This window comes from Lepisosteus oculatus, chromosome 11 (genome assembly GCF_040954835.1).
Source record: "Lepisosteus oculatus isolate fLepOcu1 chromosome 11, fLepOcu1.hap2, whole genome shotgun sequence".
NCBI classification, from domain to species: Eukaryota; Metazoa; Chordata; class Actinopteri; order Semionotiformes; family Lepisosteidae; genus Lepisosteus; species Lepisosteus oculatus.
Genome location: NC_090706.1, coordinates 6444214 through 6457687, shown reverse-complemented (window position 1 = coordinate 6457687; position 13474 = coordinate 6444214). Strand labels below are relative to the sequence as shown.

The window sequence follows — 13474 nt, the reverse complement described above, 5'->3', positions numbered from 1 at the left end:
TATTATTATTAATAATAATAATAATACCACTACCAATAACACATGAACTTTGGTGCAGTAGAATACTTTGAGACATTATATTATCCATTATTAGGGTCCACACTTTCTGGAGAAACCCTGCCTAGAAACTTATTTACAGAGTGCTCTGTATCTGTCCCCCAGCCCATTGCATTTTTCAAGCTGAGTATGTCCAATAAAATTGAACGGTCTTGTACTTTCTCCATTCGGACTTCTCAATTTACCACGGCCGCACGGTTACACAACCAGGTGGGGCTGCACATTGGTGGTGGTGGAGGGGAGTCCCCATTACCTATAAAAGCGCTTTGAGTGAAGTGTCCAGAAAAGCGCTATGCAAGTGTAAGCAATTATTATTATTATTATTATTATTATTGTTGTCACCCCAACATCACGACCCTCGTTTTAATTTGTTTCCTGGGTGACCACGTTGCTTGCGCGAGGGGATTGTTGAAGTCCAAATCCTCCTTAAGGCTGGAGCTCGCTCCGGCTTCAGCAGGGTTATATAAACCCTGACGGTGAGCCCGGGACTGTTCTTTCCTCCGCCACGTTAAGCCTCCAGCAGTGCCGCTGCCCTCATAAACCGCGGTGCTGTCTGAAAGGATTAGGGGAGAAGCGCCTTGCTCTAGGGTACAGGAGGAATTTGCGCAGTATACCTGAGGCAGCGTACGGAATATATTTCTGACCGCTCTTGAGAAACCAAGCCTTTTCTCTGCGTGTGCAGCATTAAGACATCGTGGTCGCCTCGACAGAGCGAGGGACGGAGGAATCCTCAGAGGTGCTTGTAGATACACACACAAGGAGACACAGCTGCTCACGCCTTGGCGATGAACTCAGCAGTGCCCGGCTGGTGCCCTCGGAAGGCATAACTCACTTGTCAGGCTGTGCAGGCCGACAGTTGTGAGCTTCTCCTCAGTACATTAGACACACTGCTTCAGCGGGCTGCTCCTCACTGTTTCCAGCCACCACCTTCTAGTCCTGCAGTTAGTGGGACATGATACAAGACGATATACAGTATCCTCGCGTGTTAAGTATTTTCCTTCTGCTTTAGTGCGGAAATAAATAAATGTTGTCTACAAAAGGATGAGTGCGAACAAAAAAAAAGTCCCATTCAGTGTGGTTCGTGAGATACAGAATAGCTCTTCTGATTTGTTCTCTTTCTTTAAGGCAATGAGATTTTGGGATAAAGGTGGCCCTCTGTGTTTCACTATTCATGAAGAGTGGTACCACTCTCACACTGTGCTTCAGAAAGACCCTGTTTTGAGCTGGATCAAAAGTCCGTCTTAGTCAGGACAATGCAGTCTTCAATGGTGGGCATCTAACAGTCAAATACCTTCCTTTATAGAATCAAGTCTCAGAGATTTAAGACAGGTACAATATTTTTTAGCTTACTGAAACTTCGAATGATAGCTTAGATGGTTTCAAAACAATTATATTTATTCAGTTAAATCACAAACTGTTGAATTAATACTTCTAATTTTTTATTTTGTATATTTTTGTAGTGTTAAACTAAAATATGGATGAATATTATGGCAGATTATTATCAGCAAAACACAATTTATAGGCATTTTTTATACTTCCCCTTGCCCTCCCAAATTAACAATGGCTTTCTAAAATGGCATAATTATCCCTAGAAATGGATGTAATTTGTAACGCTGTAGTAACATTGTACTGCTAAATGCTAACTGCATGTTGCCAACAAACGTATCTCTAGACAGTGTGGATGAAAAGAACGCTGTAGGAGTACACTGATAACAAAGGAAACATTGATGAATGATTATCAGCAAAGTAGAAATATAGGAAATTATTCTGTTCCTTTTGACTTTCAACTGATAATTGCTGATATGGAAAAGAAAGAAATAAACCTAATAAATAACATAAATTACAGTCGATTCAGTTAACCTAAATCTATCTGCACTCGACTGGTCTTTCTTGGTTAGCTCTGTTCCTTTTATAATCGGAACCAAAATGATTATTTCTTTTGAATTTGCATTTAAGTCAGAAAATAGTTTCTTTTTTGCAGATGCGTATTAGCAATTTTGCTGGGAGAACTGTCCACCAGTTTTGAAATCCATGTAGCATTTATCCATAATTATGTTTTAAAGTTATATGTGAGATAACTTTGCTTTGTTTTAATAGATTACTTGATTTAACACCCCAGGAACACTGAATAAAATGCTAATGGACTCAAAAAGCCAAGTGATACACTTTTACCCTGTGAAACTATAAACTCAGAATCTCTTTTGGACAGGAAAAAAGTACTAAGGATCAGAACACTGTCTGAAATATAGAAAACCTCTTTGTACTTGCTAATTCCCCTTCTCATATTGAATGGTCCTATTACCTTGATTATAGGCTGGATAAGAGCCCAGAATTACCCAATAAACAGAAACAAATCCTGGTTCTCTGTTACTCTGCCTGTTAATTGTATAAGTACATCAAACCAGGTTTGCTGATTTTTGTATGGAGAGGTTACAACTGGCAACTGTATCATATGTGTCTCATGAATGTAGTCAAATAAAGAATAAAGTTTTACTTTCTGACTTTTATTGCATCTCACAGACAGGTGGTCTGTTATGTTCACCCCCTACAGTACAATTTCAAGTAAATATTTTCTGCCATGTTTTTATGGTAAACCTAAGGTTCATTACATCATACAAGTAATGTTGGAGAATTACTGTTAATTATTATTGTATAATAATACCACAATCTATTTACTGTGTCATGTTGATCTCCAACCCCCCCACTAAAAAAAACACATTCTGGAATTTGGTTTTTAATCTTTTTGCAAAAATCCCTTCTGTCATGCAGTTCCTCTGTGTTCTTCTAGTATTGCAGAGGAGTCTGTAGTGCCGTTAGACTACCATGAGCTCTTGATTCACCTTCTGCTATTTCCAATAGTTCCTTGGACCTGCCCTCTGCTGTTGTCATCATCCGTATTGCTTGGTAGTTTCTATTTCATATAGACTTGAAAGTTGGCTTTGAAACTCTTACATGTAAAAACAAGTATTATTGACATTATGGACACTTAATTAATTATTAACACTTGGTTCTTTATTTAACCATTGAAGTCAATAGAGAGCAAAGCCTTGTGTGCAATGACAAGCCTGAGGGTACCCATTTATGCAGCAAGGTATTTATTCTGGCAGTCTGGGTCTAATCTAAAATATACAGCAGCTATTCCACTCTGGGGATTTGAACCCATATCTTTCTGGTCCAGAGCCCTTAATACTACTCCAAACTACTGCCCCAGTTCTCTTTACCTTTGCCCTAGAATGGTTGTCAAAAAATTAAAGAAATTAAAATCTAATTAAGATAAAGAGGGCCTTGTAAGACTGGAAAGAGGAGGGGAGAGAAATGTGCAAGGTGAATTGACAAGTCTCCTTGCTCTCAAGACTCATGGATTTTCTGTGAGTTTAGCAGCAGTGTTCTTGTTAATTAAACATCAAAAGGTGTAGAAACACATAATGTCTTCCCTGACTTTCACCCTACGAGCTTCAGTGTGGTGGGGGAGTTCTCTGTGGGTGTGGAGGAAGGCTTAAAAAGGCTTTATATTCCCTAATGGGCTTGATGTCTAATTATGCAGTGAGTTTCATGGATAACAGATGTGCCTCCTGCAAACTTCGGGTTGAGTCTTCTTCACCAGGGCAGTACTGTTACTCAGCCAGGGCTGGGAATTAAACCATTGTCATTAAGACATCTCCCTTAAGACATCCATAACTTGTTGTTTTTTTACACATAAAAGGCAGCTTTAGTTTTATTCTGTCTTTTTACTGCTGCAATTGTCATGCACAAAAATGAAGGTGCATGACAATATTGTTTCCTGTGTGGATGGCCTGTCCATGTTATAGATTACTCAATAATCTAGTTACAGTTACTGTATACAACCTGGTGCAACAGGTACAGCAGGGTGTACAATGATAGGCAAACCAGTTTTCATGACTGGTAGAATATACCTGAAGATTCTACACTGTAGTTTAAACTGCACATGCTGAAATGTTTCTTTTATCACCCGATATTATCACCTGATACTAGACTAAAACCCACACTTTCACAATGACACATGACCATGGCCAGTCTGTCACTGGCTCCAGTACACACTCCCCCTTCCTGATGGAATGCTCACAGAGGAGAATTCCTTGTCATTTCTCACTGGTGTCAGCAGCCTCAAATAAAGCTTTTACTGAATAAAAGGGTTGTGATTCACATATCAACATTCGGCACAGGCAAATTTCACGTCATTTTCATGAGATTCAGCACTCATTCATAATAATTCTCTGTTAAGAGGGAGACAAGAAAATTACACGTTAAACTCCAATAGTTTTTTTTCCAATACCACTGCATATGAAATTAAAAGATCCCGGAATATTCTACTCTTACTGTTAATGCATTTGTGTTAGTAGTGAAACATTTTTTTTAAAAAGTGCAAGTGCATTTTATCAAAATTACAAGAATGCAGTATAGTACCGTACTGTAGGTGCTTTGAGTCTGCAAGCGGGCTTCGTGTGCAGAAGAAAGCTTATAGTTTTCGCATTTAATAATTAAAAATATTTTCGGCTTTTTTCATCGTCGCACATGCTAGTGCTGAAGGTCACTCTCTTTAATGGGTGTCCTTGTTGTAGAACGAGTAATGACATACATTGATAGTCATGATGAGTAACTAGACTATTGCAACCGTTAGGACCAGTACTGAGAAAAGCGTTAATACATCTGGAACAGTGGGGGCGCATCTTAATTCATGATCATGGGTGTTCGGGATTACTTCTATAAAGATACAAAACAATCGATTTGAGCTGCAACTCCCTTAATGTCATCGTGGCATTTTGCGATGCTTGATTTCTAAAGCAAAAGAGACAACTCTCCTTGATGTCCATGAAAGGAAATCAGGGAATCCATTTTTGTAGGACGGGACTCTTTTTTATTGTTAAGATATGAATGATTAAAACAAGTATGGTTTGAGGAATGCTGTATTAAGGTGAAGAATACAGAACAGAATGTATTTTGAATACTAAAAGTGAAGGAACCGCAATAATAAAGAGCTATAGGTTATTTTATTCTGTTAATATGGGCGTGATACGCGTTTTGTTTGCGTGTCCAGAACCTGTTGATCACCTTGCAAGGCGGAAACAAAAGTACTGCTTCTCCTGGCAGGAAAAGCGTACCGATCCTAGCAACACTAGCAGAATGCTAAAACCGGAGCAGGACTTGAACTAGCTGCTGAGCGCATACCATTTTGCGGGTAAAGAAAACTATAGCCTTTAATCGGGTTGTCTACCTCGTGTCCCGTCGTATGACAAGTCGTGATTTACATAACCACTTAGACGAGCAAAAACGTCCCCCCCCCCCCTGAGAAGGTAAACCCAATGTCTAACGGCTGGGCACACAACCGCAGTTACAGCACAAGGCAAGCCCACCATCCCCTCTCCGGCTCCTAATTCCCCCACCCCTCCTTGGTCCGCTTTGGTACCGTCGCCTCCCTGGTACCCCGAACACACTCTAATCGCAAGTACTCAGAACCGTCTTGTGTAAAGATGCTGTAGAGCCTGGAATCCGTGCGCCAGCTGGTTCAACTATAAAAAGGGCTGCTCGGCGTTTTCCTGTTACAATGATCGCAGGTTAAAAATAGAAACGGATTTTTTTTCTGGTTCTCGATCAGACGCGTTGATTTCATCTCTGGTAAGTCTTGGGTTCCCTAGTATTTCTCTCTCTCTCTCTTGGGATGTGGATTTAAACAAGGCTTACAACATCATTGTGGTTTTAAGTGTGTTGGTGCTCCGGGCATAAACATTTGATTGGTGTTGCAGGAGCCTGGACAATAGCAGGCAGTCGATATGTTTCAGCAGTGTTGTGTGCGAACATTGCTGGTCACAACCAGATGAATAGCGTTTATTTTCCCCGTGATGTGTCCGTTCAGGTATGCATGTAAAGTCTCCCGCACGCATATATACGATGATATAAGAAAACGGGATGACAAAGGAGGGGGGAAATCCGTCACTGTTTTTAGTTCACCCTTGCTTTGTGAAATGCTAAGATCATTTAAACATGTCACCTAGGGGTCAAGCGTTTAATTATATTTGAAAAATGTAATATACACCTAGTCTGCTAATCGTTGTATTTGGTTAACAATAATAAACAACAATTATAGTCATACTGTTATTATTGCTAATAAACGGGCTCTGCACTGTATTATAGAAATATAGTTAAAGGAGCTTTGAAAAGAATTGATCATCTATAAAACATTGAAGGTCGTTTCATTAATAAGAGAAAACTACTTCTGAACCTCAATTATTGTTCTATATACTCCCAGTTTGTTGTGCTATTCCCAAAATCATACCTCTGATATTCATTTGAGTGTAATCAAAATCTATGCCTCTTTGTAAAGTGAGATAGGAAGGGGAGTTGGAAGTGGTGCTCCCTGAAAGACATTTGAACTTCTGCAATGGCAGATTTTTTAACTGGCACTGAAGCAGTGAGGTTTCCCCCCCAAAGGTTTCAAATGACAGCTAGGACTGGAGCTCAGCTCCATGGCCTTCACTTCACTGGAACGGGGACTGCAGCGTTAGTCCTCTACCAGTCGGCTGGCGTGGACATTTTGGGTCCTCCCAAAAAAATGACTTATTGATCTGATGAGTTCTTGTAATGCTTATTTTCTGAGCTCACACGGCATTAGACAAAGGGGGATCCCATTGCCTGTTTGATGGGTGGGCGTCCCATCCAGGGTGTGTCCTGCCCTATACCTGTTGCTTGCCATGTTAGGCTACCCCAGCGACTCTGTACTAGATAAAGAGGTTTAGAAAATGGATGGATGGATCCTCTTGCATCACCCATTTGTAAATCATTCTTCGGGACAGATACAGTAAGCCCCCAAGGCGTTTTGCCTTACTTTATATTTATATTAAATATTTTAGCTTTGTTTGATCCATAATGTACGTACCACTGAAGGTTCACATTGCACATTGCTTTCTTGCTTTAACAGCAGGGACGATTTGTTATTACCGGTAGGAGACTCACAAGAATTTGCCGATTGGCATAAAGGTGGGTAGTGGATTCTGACTGTATGTCAGGTTTTTGGATTTATAGTAGTCAGACACAGATTCGTATTCTGATGGCAAACCAGGTCTTGTGGGTATTATTGTAATTCTGGTGGTTCAGTAAACTACTGGTTTGCATATTGGTTAATAACCCTTAATGTCTCTGTGAAGAATACTGGGAGTTAAGACAGCCCTTGACAACACTTAGGAAAATGAAAACCTCTTCACTGCACTTGGTTCTTCACTAAATGGATAAGGCATTTTAAGATGGGAGTGGGAAGGTGTGTTTGTTGGTTCATGACTATTAATAAGAAAGGAGATCTGTGACAGTATTTCAGAAGACACAGCTCAGATCTAAACTGTAAAACATGCAGAGTCTGTTTTGATTTTTCCCTTTGCTGCTTGTAAGTGCAGTGGAAAAGAAAACAGACAATATCCCACAGGGAGATAATTGAGATGTTATTTAATAGCTCTGGCACTGCGACTGACTCCTTGTTGACTTGAAGGACATGGGCAAAACCTCCTGGTGCTCTGTGCTCTACCTCTGGAAGAGCTCAGGTTATCAGAGGCTGTGCAGCAGCTGTGGTCGATTCATGGTTCTCCTACTTTTTCCTGTTAAGTTGCTTTGAAGCAAAAACATCCGCAAAAAGACTTGTATTTTGCATTTATTGCCTACAATCTGTAATTTGCTTGGAACTCAAAAACCAAAATATCCACTGATTTCTTTCACAGCTGGAGCAAACTAGAGAAGAAAGGCTATAACTTTAAACACCTTGAGTACATTTAAATTGTGTCCTCTTTAACTTTACACAATATCTATCTTTTTTTCCAAACTTTGCATTATATTTATTCATTGATCTTATCAACTGCTTTTCATCCCAGAGAATCCTGGACTGTGTTATATGTGCATCGCTTACTTCACCACTGATGTACAGGACTCCCCTCTGACAGTCAATGTGCCTGCAGCCTGTCTACACAGCTGACCACCAATTGAGCTAAGAGGGAACTTTAGGGAGGCCTGATTGTACAAGACCAGTGTGAAGCATACCTGGGACACAGGTTAACATCCCTTGTCTTATGAACAGTTCCATGGGACCTTTAATGACCAGGTGTCACGATTGTAAGTCCCTCCTCTTTAGGGCGCTCCGGCTCTTTCTCGTTTCTGTTCATTCTTTGCACCTGTCTCCTGTTCCAGCCCCTTCCTGTAAAAGCCAGACGCTCCTACCAATCTGGGCTCAGCTCTGGAAGATGGACCCCTGGAAGCCCGCCTACCAGCGGGTCCAGGATTGGCCCGACGGCATAGGCCTCGAAACGGCATCCTGACCATCTGCGTCCGGGGCTGGGAGCGCCTGGCCCTGTTACCCCTTTTTATTTCCCCGACCCTTCACCGGATACCGCTCCGGCTTTTTACTTTTGTCTTCTTTGTCATGGATGGATCACCCGGCTCTGGACTTTCACCCCATTCTGGATTTCCCTTCGGACTCCCTTTGGACTTGTTTGCCTGGACCACGCCACCAGTGCACCGTCGACACGCCCCCCTGTTCGTCTACCAGCCCTATTCCCAGTCTCATTTCCTCATGTTTGTTGCACTCCCTTCCAGATTCTATCGTCTGCATAAGGTCCTGAAAAACGCTTCGTGACACCAAGTGGAAATTCTTGTTCAAAGGATGATGCCTCCAGGTCCATCAGTAACATTTACATCTTGAATCACTGCCATTAGTATATCATAGTGATTATCTATAAGGTTTCCCATTTAGATTTTGAACATAAAAGTTCAATGAGAGTCGCACTTCAAGAAACATAGAACAGTCTGTTATTGATACGTTTCTGGTATACATGTTCTGATCTTACTGCTCAATCAAGGCTTGATGCTCAAGAAACTAGATAAATAGTAAATGCCTTGGTCTCCACCCAAATTGATTATTTAATTAATTGGTTATTACCAATATTTCTGGGTAAGGGTGGGCCAGTGGCATGGCGCTTATTGCTGCTGTCTCTTGAGTCTTGGGTGCTGGGTTTGAGTCTTGCCAGGGGTGCCTTAGGTGTGGAATTTACATGTTCTGTTCATGTTTTCATGGGTTTCCTTTAGGTCTTCTAGTTTCCTCTCCCATTAATAGCTGTAAGTTCTGCTTGTGTGTGCTCTATGACAGACTGCAGTTGGATAAGGTGCAGGACGCCACCACTCTTGTGTGGACTGTGTGGATGTCTGAAATTGGATGGTTGACATTCCAGACTAACTGTACCCACCATTAATTCTCTTCTGCCTTTCTCACCTTGAGGTGCTGACTGAAGTACAAAATGTAAAAGCGAAACGTTTCATTCTTCTCTGTCATACCATTTAAATCTCTTTTATTTGGCTGTTTACCACTGTTTCTCTTTGGATGCTTTTCCAGTCTCATTGCCTTTCGTTACATTTTTTATTGAAGAAGGCACCTGTACAGTATATGTAGTGTTTAAATATATGACCTGATTTCCACATTATTACTCCATGACTGCAAGAATTGTACTGAAGTAATACCTGTTCTTGATAAAGTGTCAAACGATCGCCATGTTTCAGAAAACATAAAAGCATGGTACCCTGTTGCTTTTTATAAATGTGTATGTGGATTTAACCTTACAGGCATGTTTCACTCCTCTCTCATTCTCCCATTGGAGAATAAGAGAAAATAATCTAGTATTTCTTATTTTTCAGCTTCTCTTTTCTGCCTGGAATGTAGAAACCTACGAAACCAGTCTGTTGTGAAAAGCAGTTACAGTATACTGTATGTGTTTTCCTACAGTGTTTCTGTGTCATATGCTAAATAATGCTTTTAATGATATGCATGATTATAGGCTTGAAGTTGTTTTTGACCTTTTTAGACTTTTTCCCATTTTTTGGTCTCTCCCGCAATGAATTGTTCTCATCTTAGGCAGTGTGGCATGCATTTTTTGCTTCACAATGTATCTGTTGTTAACATGTTCCATGATCTATTGTCCCTGTATCTCTTTTGTGTATTTCCAGCTTACATTGTTCTATAGTACTGTATGTGAGCCTCTGTGGCTACACAAAGGCAAAGACCGTAAAGAACCACTTCAGTAAGGAAACTCATTAGGGCCATTTTTATGTAATGCTTGTAATCCGGAAATGAAAATCGTCATTCATTCTCAGAAATCAAGGATGTTGAGAATGTCCAGTACAACAATATGCTGGAAACGTAAGAGAAAACAGTGACCTCTTTTCCACCTCTGTTGTGGATAAAAATGGCTCACAGCCCCTGTGTACTATTTCAGTGTAAAGGAAAATATTTCTCAAGGCTGAAACAGAGATGGGGATGTGTATTGAGTCTCAGTAATAGCCTTCATTGGAAAGCTTTAGAGTAGGAATCTCCGATCTCATTTCTTGTGTGAACACAGAAAATAAGCAATGTTTGACTCAACAGTGGACGTTTATTCAAAAATTTTTTTAAATCACCGGGAGCTCAAAGCCTTTGGAGAACAGTTAAATTGTTCCAACTGAGCTTAGCTGGAACCAGTTAGCCCTTCGCCTCAAGTTTTAAAGCTCCTGATAACGCCTTGTAAAAGCTACTTAGGGATTGCAGCTCTCAAGGACCAGAGCTGGGGAGTGCATTGTGCAACCTTAATTTGCTCCTTGAGCACACTCCTCACAATCAGCTTTGCAATCGTCTGTCACAGTCATCTTTAGCATAATCTCAGCAAGGATCGAAAAGAGCAAGCAGTGCACACGTAACAGGACCTTATGTAACAGGTTTTACAGTAGGTAAGAGAATTACACATTAGGACAATGTAGAATAAAAATAAGACTTACTTCACAGTCTTTACCTGCTTTTCCACTGTGGTTTGGTGGAAGATGAATTTTTAATGAACTTTTTACCAAAGCTTTGAAGGATTTTTAACTTCTAAAATGAACCTTTCTGTGCCCAGTTAACAGTCGTCTTCAAAGAAACTCATTTGTCTAATGAAGGACTGCCAGTCTGGTGGGATCCAAGTGGCACAGTGCCCTTTAGCCACCACTCATACATTAATAACAGTGTCTGTGTCAATGTAGTGGGTATTCCCCAGATGTCTTATCGCTTGGGCATAGCCGTTGTTAAGGAAATGGCCAGGTGCATCAGATAAACAGGTACAGTATCTGGAAATTTGCAAGTGTGGGTAGAAAATGCATATGGATTTCTTGACATCTTTCCAGTAAAGGTGTGCAGCTACTGTACACTAGGAGCCATCTACAAGCATGGCTACCCAAAGGACAGCCAGTGCCAAATGAAGCAGAAACAGAAACTCAACCAATTCCGCAGATGTCTCATAAACAAGAAATGCTGACTCTTCACAAAAAAGCAGAAAGCTTAAATTTTCAACAGCTGCCAGATAGGTTGCTTTATATTGAATTGTTTATGTAATTTTAGCCATCAAAGCAAATGTTTGCCTAGTTCTAATGAGCTGTACTTGTACTGCCAGTCTGTGGCAATTGCATAATATTTAGTGCCTGACTGGCATGTATCCATATTTCATGTTTCCAGAAATAAAATGATGTTATGTGAATATACCAATACGTCTTGCCCTGTATGGACAGTTCCAGCTTTAATGCACATCATTTTAGGTTCTTTCATGCTCTTAACAAGCTGATATACATTGCCAAGTGTGTGTGATACACACAGCACAGGGAATATGTGGTGGGATTGGGGCTTGCTGTATTCTGAGTGTGTTTCGAGGCTGGAATGTTCCTGTACACATGAGTTTTGTACCTGTATGTGTGGTAATAATAGCAATTCCTGTTCTTCTATAGGTTTTTACAGCAATGGAAACAGTGACAGCTCCACAGTCTAGATTCAAACCCATGACCTGTAGGCTTGAACCTTTGCCTTTTTACCAGATATGCCACAGAGAAGCTGGATGCATGTTTTTTTATTGGGAAAGTCTCGGATGTGAGACAATGTTGCAGAAATGCAACAGTTAGGGATCCCCGGGGGTTACTGCCACACAATTGAAAAGCAAGTATAGATACCAAAACCTTTGCTGACACTCCCTTTGCCATAACTGCCTCAATTTATTATCTTGTCAGTGTGCAGGAGCCCAAAACTCAGTTTTGTCTCTCTAGGTGTATCAATCAGTGTAGCTTGGTTGTCCCTAGCGCTTCTTGTGAAAAATATGCACTATCCACACAGCAGCAGTTGTGGTCTGCACTTATTGGACACCAGTCTGGGCACCTTTAATCAATAAAATACTGTAACCTTTGCCACATTGCAAATGCTCCATTACAATGGAGTTAGAAACTCCACCATGATCACACCATACTACCTGTTATGAAGAAACCTTCCAACACAATGCAGTATTGTACCTGAAACTACTCATTTAGTTTGACATAAATAAGTAAAAAGAGCATGTTTTAATTAGCTCACTAACAAACCTGCACTTACGTCTCTCTCCTTGTGCTGGCAGTCAGATCTTTGTGTACAGGACACATTGCTTTATGACCTAAGAGCTGTCTAGTCTCAGAATGTTGCCTTTCTTCTTCAGCTTTTCCTACAATTTGTGCTTTGTCTTATCTACCCTAAAAACAGTGGGTTTGACAAATCTATGTACTTAAGTTGAAATAAGGATGTATGCATATAGGGCCTCAGACAGGATTTTTCCCCTTAGGTAGTACTGTTACGGTAGAATGTGCTTAACTCTTTAACAGAATACTTTAAGTTGGGAGCTGCATCAGCAAGTGTAGGCTGCAAAGGAACAGGTAACGAGTTTATTCCCTGCTGAAAGGAAAGGAAACACAACGTTTCGGCTGTGGGGCCTTCTTCAGGTGTCCAGAATACTTTGCTATGCAGTGTAATGATCACACGATCTCTTTCTATACTTCAGATACATTATGTCTTTCTCTTGTATTAGGGGTCTTTTAATCTTGAATGGCAATGGATAAATATTTGGAAAATTAAAGTGTAATTTGTTTAAGAAAACACCTCATCTTCATTGTGCCTCTCTGCCTCAGTGCAGTATCCTAGGCTTCTCACTGTTCCCACTCTGAGTATGACTGCCAGTGTGATAATATTGCATGGTATGGCTGCTGCTTTCTTCCAAAGAGAACCCAAGGAGAGGAGACAAGCCCACACCAGAGGCCAGAAAAGAGAAAGTCTACATTACACTTGTTTGGTTCTTTCTCATTGAAAGGGTCAGCTGAGACAAAAGATTTTGCAAGCCTAGCCTGATGTTTGAGCACTTACCTTACACTTCAGCCATCCATTTGGAGCAGAAAATCCTACAAAGAAGCTCTCAGAAGTTGCGCAAACCAGAGGCAGGTTATCAGAGGATTGTCTCAGACACACTTCGTTGGGTTTAACTCTGCAGTTCTGTGTGTATCTTTCTTTACAGTATATTGTGAACCACAGCTCACCATGAATTGTTCTAACAAAAGGAGTCAGCATGTACAGTGCCTTGCGAAA

The 13474-nt window shown here is 40.7% G+C and overlaps 1 protein-coding gene across 2 annotated transcripts in view; it reads left to right on the top strand.

Moving 5' to 3' along the window:
• The window catches only part of LOC102688908 (cAMP-dependent protein kinase inhibitor beta-like), a 35098-nt gene that overhangs the window by 2367 nt on the left and 19257 nt on the right, over positions 1 to 13474 (top strand). The window contains exon 1 of one of the 2 annotated variants that reach the window (XM_069195443.1): positions 5395 to 5691. The exons of the other annotated variant lie outside the window; for it this stretch is intronic. The gene's annotated coding sequence lies outside the window, so the exon portion shown is untranslated. Of the gene's footprint in view, positions 1 to 5394; positions 5692 to 13474 lie in introns of those variants that run through there. 2 annotated transcript variants of the gene reach the window in all.